The 7,500-nt window shown below is 47.3% G+C and overlaps 1 protein-coding gene across 3 annotated transcripts in view; it reads right to left on the reverse strand.

Moving 5' to 3' along the window:
• Window positions 1–7,500, reverse strand: part of prickle2b (prickle homolog 2b) — a 165,425-nt gene that overhangs the window by 90,049 nt on the left and 67,876 nt on the right. Inside the window, exon 1 of one of the 3 annotated variants that reach the window (XM_063214922.1) lies at window positions 1,914–2,380. The exons of 1 other annotated variant lie outside the window; for it this stretch is intronic. The gene's annotated coding sequence lies outside the window, so the exon portion shown is untranslated. Of the gene's footprint in view, window positions 1–1,693; window positions 1,829–1,913; window positions 2,381–7,500 lie in introns of those variants that run through there. One more of the 3 variants, XM_063214923.1, reaches the window with a different exon arrangement.

Raw genomic sequence — 7,500 nt, forward strand, 5'->3', positions numbered from 1 at the left:
CACACACACACACACACACACACACACACACACACACACACACACACAGATAAGGGGCCCACAGACTCGAGGCGCACACAGAAATAAACCTTACCACACTCACACACGCACAAACTCCAGTCACATGCCTGACAAAGGTATGGAATGGAATCTTCAAAAGTTAATGAGTGGACTAACAACACGTGGAGTCCATCGAACAATAATCCATCAAGCGACCATATAATTGCTTCATAGGCCGTGAAAACTGTGCAATACAGTTCCTATGCAAACACAGACAGCGCACTTAACGACACACAGTCAATAACGTAGACATGAACTCTCATGGACCTACACACATACACTCTCACTCATAGTAAATCATAGACAAATGCAACACACCCATCCACCCACATGCAATCACACATACACGCCTATACAACCACCCACACTATCACAGACACACACACACGCACGCATGTACACACACAAATGCACGCACACATGTACACACATACGTACGCAAGCACGCACGCGCACGAATACACACACACGCAGACACACACGCGCAGAAACACACACACACACACACACACACACACACACACACACACACACACACACACACACACACACACACACACACACACACACACACACACACACACACACACACACACACACACACACACACACACACAATCACACACACACACATTTGGTATGTAGGTCTACTGGACAATAGGCTGGCCCTGCTCCCCCATACTGTAGGCCAATAAAAGGCAAGAGGTTAAAAATAAAGCGGCAGGCATGTGGCACAGCTGTGAGAGCGAGCGAGCGAGGATAGGGGGGCTCTCGCAGATCCGTGAGCTTGGCCCTCCCCGCCCGTCAGCCCACTTAAATTACAACAGCTGAGATGACGGGGAGGGGGCTACTGCTGCTGCCTCTTCTATGCTACGCTTTGCTCTTCTTTGCTTTCCCCCCCTCACTCTCGCGCATACACTCAAACACACACACAGGCATGCACGCATACAAGCATACAGGAGCGTACGCACGCATGCACACACACACACCACACACACACACACACACGCACGTGCACACACACACACACACACACACACACGCACGCACACACACACACACACACAAATGCACACGCACACACACGCTCAGAAGCATAGCAGCATACACACGCACACAGACACACACAGCCACAGACACACACCTCCTTTGCTGTGGTAAAGATAAAATAGGTGTCCAGTACAGATAACATAGGTGTCCAATAGGACACAAGTGCAAGTGCAGAGTTCACAAAGGGGATACAATCTCTTTGTGTCGCACACACACACACACACACACACACACACACACACACACACACACACACACACACACACACACACACACACACACACACACACACACACGCACACGCACACACGTCTGCACGCCCGCATGCCCACACACACTCACATACAGAGACTCAGATTCTCATATCCATTTGATCCAGGCAATCCAATCCTTCCCTACAAAGAAGCTTACAGCGATTAACAAATTAAACTCGACTCACAAACCAATTTGGCCCCCAATTTGTCACATTATCAGTCCAGCGATTGCAGCACAGAGCACAACCGGTGTCGCAACAGCATACTGTAAGTAAAGTCATAAGCCATAAAACAGAGCCATAAAACCAAGTCATAAATGGAAAACTCACTGTCTCGAGCGAAGAAGAATCTCTTCACCATGCACTTTTTTCCCCCTCAGACGGCAGATACCGAGACTTGAAAGTTGCCACCTTGCCGGCGTTCACAGCGGAGGTGACAGTGTTGTTGGTGGTGGTGACTGATAATATTGAGCTGGGCAAAATGAGTGTGTGCATGCATGCGTGCGTGCAGCCGAGTTTCAACCCAGAGTGCGAGAGTTACGTTACTCACCCTCGGTCCCCTTCTGGTGCGTCTGCCGTCCCTCGGGCTGCGCTTGGGCTGCCTCGAGTTTTTTTCTTTCCGTCTTAAAAAGCGCTGTGTTTTAAAATCGCTCACAAGATGATCGCGTTCATGGGGAAATCAGTGCAGCAAGAGAAAGCCTCAGAGTCAGAGTAAAACGGGGAAAAAAACCTTCTAGAATGTTCCTTAATTGGAAAAATCTGTAGTATAGTGGTTCAGCAGCACAAAAAGATGGGGGAAAAGATTGCGTTTGGGAATAAAAGCATGACAACGAGAGAGAAAGAGAAAAAAAGAAAGGGAGAAAAAGATGAAACTGGGTAGGGTTGGTGATGTCTTCGTGTGTTGCTAAGGCTGAAGAGCAGAAAAAAGACCCACAAAAAAAAACCACCCAGCATGTAAAAATGTTCTGTCAGAGTCCGATCTGAATTGCGGAGCCGTTTGGAACATGGGGAAGCTGTGAATGGATAGGAGGGAGTGTGAGAGAAAGGACACAGAGAGAGAGGGAGAGAAGCCAGAGAGAAGGGGGAAGGAGGGAGAGGGGGGAAGGAGCAGGAGAGTGAGCGTGGGGATTGAGAAGGACAGAGCGAAAGAGAGAGAGAGAAGACGAGAGAGCTGAAAAACGTATAGAGGAATGCTGTGTGTGTGTGTGTGTGTGTGTGTGTGTGTGTGTGTGTGTGTGTGTGTGTGTGTGTGTGTGTGTGTGTGTGTGTGTGTGTGTGTGTGTGTGTGTGTGTGTGTGTGTGTGTGTGTGTGTGTGTGTGTGTGTGTGTGTGTGTGTGTGTGTGGTGAATAAATTCACTGCATTTATACATTTTATGAAAATATATCCATTGCAGTGAATTTATTCACATGTGTTTGTGTGCGTGCGTGCGTGTGTGATTGAGTGAGTGAGAGGGACAGAGAGACAGAGAGAGAGACAAAGAGAGAGACATAGACAGAGTTGAGAAGCAGACAGTCTCTCTCCTCAGGCCAATGTCTGCCTTCCAACACCCCCCCACCTCCACCACCCCCACCAATCCCACTCCATCACCACCCCCTGCCCCATCATCACTGGTGATTCACCAGCACTTTGCCAATCACACAAAGGGAGAGTGCAGAAATCAAAAGTTTACCTAAAGCCTTATTTTTCAGACGCTGACTAATTCTTCTCTCAAAGTGGTGGATGTTCACAGACTTGTCATGCTGTAGCTTCCTGTTGTCAAAACAAGATGATTCTGGTCTGAGAAAGTGTAAAAAGCTTTATTTTTCAGACGCTGACTAATTCTTTTCTCAAAGTGGTTGTATGTATACGTATAGAGACCTGTCATAGCTTCCTGTTGTCAAAATCATATGATTCTGTCCTGACTCAGACTGTACATACGTCACTAAAAAAAAAAGTTGGACGCTGGTAAGTGTTAAGACCATCTCTAATCTTGGTCGCACTTCACACCTCTGCTATGTTTGAAATCCTGCAGCATTGGAGTGACTGCTCAGGGTTCAAAGTGCGACAGCATCTAAACTACTTCTTGACTCAGATTGTACAGTACGTAAAATATAAAACAACTTATTTTTTCCGCCTTTATTTTGACAGGACAGTGAAGGAGTGACAGGAAGCGAGTGAGGATAGAGAGAGACGGAGAAGGGTCGACAAAGGACCCGGGGCGGGAATCGAACCCGGGTTGGCCACATAGCCAACAAGTGCCCTACCATTTGCGACATGGTAGGGCCATACACAACAACTTTGACACTCATAAGTGTAAAGACCATCTCTAATCCTGGTCGCACTTCACACCTCTGCCATGTTTGAAATCCGGCAGCACTGAGAGTGACCGGCCGCCCAGGGTCCGACGTGTGACAACAACACCCAAACTCTACTTCCCCTTTTCCCCCTTAGCCGCATGCAACAATGTCCTCACAGACTTGACTTTTCACGCTTGGCCGGCGTGCCAATTACACGTCAAATAAATACAGAAACCCAATACGGCCCCGGCCCCAATCCGGCCCCAACTCCTGGCGACCGGCCGAGTTGCTGTGAAACAAACCCACCCACAGAACCCCTGCCATTCATCAGGGGGCATTATTACAGGAGAGAGCCCTGCACTGATCTGGGAACAGGCGATCAATGTGCTGCATAATGCCAGCTATTAAAGGGACACTGTGCAGGAAATGGTCAAAAAAAGGTACTGCAACTATGCTGCTCATTGAGACTGGGCTGCCAAATTTGATCTTTTCATGAACTAATACTAAGTAATAAACTACAATTTTCTAGTATGGCCCAAGTACAGTAATTTTTGCAGTTAAAAATTGCTATTTCTGGAAATTCAAAATGGCGGACCATGGAGAAGATCCCCTTTTTCATGTAAGAAAAGTGCAATTTTTCCAGTCATAATGAATACTTAGAATTTGATGGTGGTGGTAAGTATTCATGAAAAAGGTAACATTAGTGAATGGGTAGCATAAATTCTAAAAAAAAACAACAAAAAATCTCACACAGTGTCCCTTTAAGGCAGCCAGCACTGCCCCGTGGTCTGGGAACAGCACACGCCGCCAATGTGCCGTTAGTTCATCCGCCCGCCCGTGCCTATAATGCCCTACAAAGCAAAAGGGCAGTAACTGCATTGCCGTTTAAAATGGCTAACTATAAATTTAATGCCATATATATCATAGTCTACAGATCAATAAAATGATTTATTTGGAAAAAGGGTGGTTATATAAAGTAGCAAAACTGTCACATATCAGTAATATCCCAAATACCACTTATACTGGATTGCAGCATCATTTTAAAGCCAACTGACTCAGTTTTGAGCTCTGCGCAGTTACTGCCTTTTTGCTTTGTAGGGCAGTATAATGCCAGCTATTTTATGGCAGTAGCTGGTTTCTATGCGGCCACTGTTCTGCTCTCTAGCGCAGGGGCAAACCCACTGCGCTATAAAGTTGTGGGGAAAACGCCACAGCGAAAGACAACAACGATAATAAAGAAAATGAATACACCTTTTATTTACCTGACAGCTCATGATACAGAGGACGGGTCTGTCAGACAAGCATTCTGACCAACACCACTCACAAGTCATACACAGTACACACACGCGCATGAAAGCACGTATACGCACACACACACGTATACGCACACACACACACACACACACACACACACACACACACACACACACACACACACACACACACACACACACACACACACACACACACACACACACACACACCACACACACACACACACACACACACACACACACACACACACACACACACACACACACACACACACACACACACACACACACACACACACACACACACACACACACACACACACACACACACACACACACACACACACACACACACACACACACACACACGACACACACACGTCACATACACATTGAAAATCCCCACGTTAAACAGTCTGATGCCAGGCCAAACAGCAATAAACATTCCACAGCTGTCTTTATGACTCCTAACTGGACTATATATATACGTATCTTGGCAACAGCAGGCTTGAGGCCAGCACGCCTGCCTACCAGACTAACCCAGCAGATCCTCAGTTTGTTTTCCCCCTCGCACCCCCCCCACCTTATGCACTCACAAAAGACAGCTAGCTTCCCTTCTCTCCATTTGTGGCCACCAGCAGTGCCGGATTAACACACAGGCTAGATATGGCTGCAGACTAGGGGCCCCCACCTGCCACGGGGGGCCCCTGATCAGCCAAAAGTGAAACATTTCGAGAGAGAAAAAAGGGATAAGATGCGATATTGAAAAAATTAATTGGTTGTATTGAGTACAGTTGACATGTTGACATATTATGCTTAATTCCTAGCTCATAATTATTACACTATCTATGTAAATTTGGCGCAAAATTTGCCTTCTGGGGGGGGGCACAGCAACCTGTAGCCTAGGGGCCCCAGACCATCTCAATCCAGCCCTGGCCACCCCAGGGATTGAAAAATGACCTCACACAGCCCCACCTGCTTGGCAATAATTAGGCTCAGCACACTGTCTATATTAACTCATTGAGTGCCAGCCATTTTCAAATTCAGACCGGGGGGGTTGCCAGGCTTTTTTCAACGTTTGAGTGATTTTTCAAGAGCCATAAAAAATTGAGTTCTTTGTCCATGTGAACAACAAACATACCAGATCAACGTGTTAGGCCCCATCCCCCATAAAAAAAAACGCAATTGACTTGATATCAAGTCTTTGGCACTGTGCCATACATTCTGAAAAGACTCGCTTTCAACTCACAGAGCTTCAGATAGACCAATGGGCCGGCCCATCTAAATTGATCCCAATCTATAAGGGAAAACAATCAAACAAACAAAAAGCAAAATTCCAGGGGACTGTCGGCCCACCAGGAAAATGCCCAGTATGCCAGATGACCAGTCCAGCACTGGCGGCCACCATTTGCATCAACTTTGTTTGACACCGAGGAGGAATCTTTTCTTACACGGAAAAACTAAAGAAGTGCGCCCACTGTTTTGGTGGTAACTGTGTTAGTAAGGGAGGGAAGATTTTTTTAAAGTAAAAGCAAAAAAAAAAAGTCAAAATAAAAAAGGAGCTGCTTTGCGCTCTTTTTATCTGTCTTTGATGTTTTAGGTCTGAAGCAACATTATTCCCCCTTGGTTGCAGGCTTGTGTGTGCACTTAGGAGCTTCAGTGGAAGTGCCTGAGGTGTGGTACGTCGCACTGGGTAGGAAAGTGCTGAACACAAATACTCTCTCTGCTTTTTTTTTCTGTCTGTCTCCCTCCCTCCCTCCCTTACTCCCTCTTTCTATCTCCCCATCTTCCCATCCATCTCTCGCTCATTCCTGTCTCCTCTCATCCTCCCACACACACGCACCCACCCACCCATACACACACACACACACACACACACACACACACACACACACACACACACACACACACACACACACACACACACACACACACACACACACACACACACACACACACACACACACACACACAGAGAGCACTCCCACGGCTGCTGCTCTTAACGCACGTCTGCCGTCCCACCTCGTCCCCCTAATTGAGGTGATCAATCAGGCATGGGTCCCTCAGAGGGAGGGCGAACTCCGGGATGACACCCACTTACTGATGTGATGCTGCCTCCTCCACAGCACCCACCCTATAGGGGGGTGGGGGGTGGGAGTGGGGTGCTGCTGGTACATTGTGCCCACACATAGAAGATATAGCCAAGAAATAAATGCGGTACATATACCTATAAATAAATAGAAAATGTGCTATAGGGGGAGGGCGAACCCCGGGATGACACCCACTTACTGATGTGATGCTGCCTCCTCCTCAGTCTCTCAGACGAAGGTGGGGGGAGTGGGGTGCTGGTACATTGCGCCCACACATAGAGGATATAGCCTACATATAAATGCTGTACAGTACTTCGCCTTTGACGCATTGATACCTTCACTCCTAGTCCTCTCGCACGAAGGGAGAGGAAGAGGGGGGAAGGGGGGGGTTTAGGAGTGGTGGTATCAATGAGTCGAAGTAGAGGTACTCCGAATGTGTTACTACACCTGTCATTACAGTGCCATTTCTTCAGGAAATCGCCACGTTTCATTTTG

The sequence above is a fragment of the Engraulis encrasicolus genome, chromosome 14, assembly GCF_034702125.1.
Source record: "Engraulis encrasicolus isolate BLACKSEA-1 chromosome 14, IST_EnEncr_1.0, whole genome shotgun sequence".
Taxonomy (NCBI): Eukaryota; Metazoa; Chordata; class Actinopteri; order Clupeiformes; family Engraulidae; genus Engraulis; species Engraulis encrasicolus.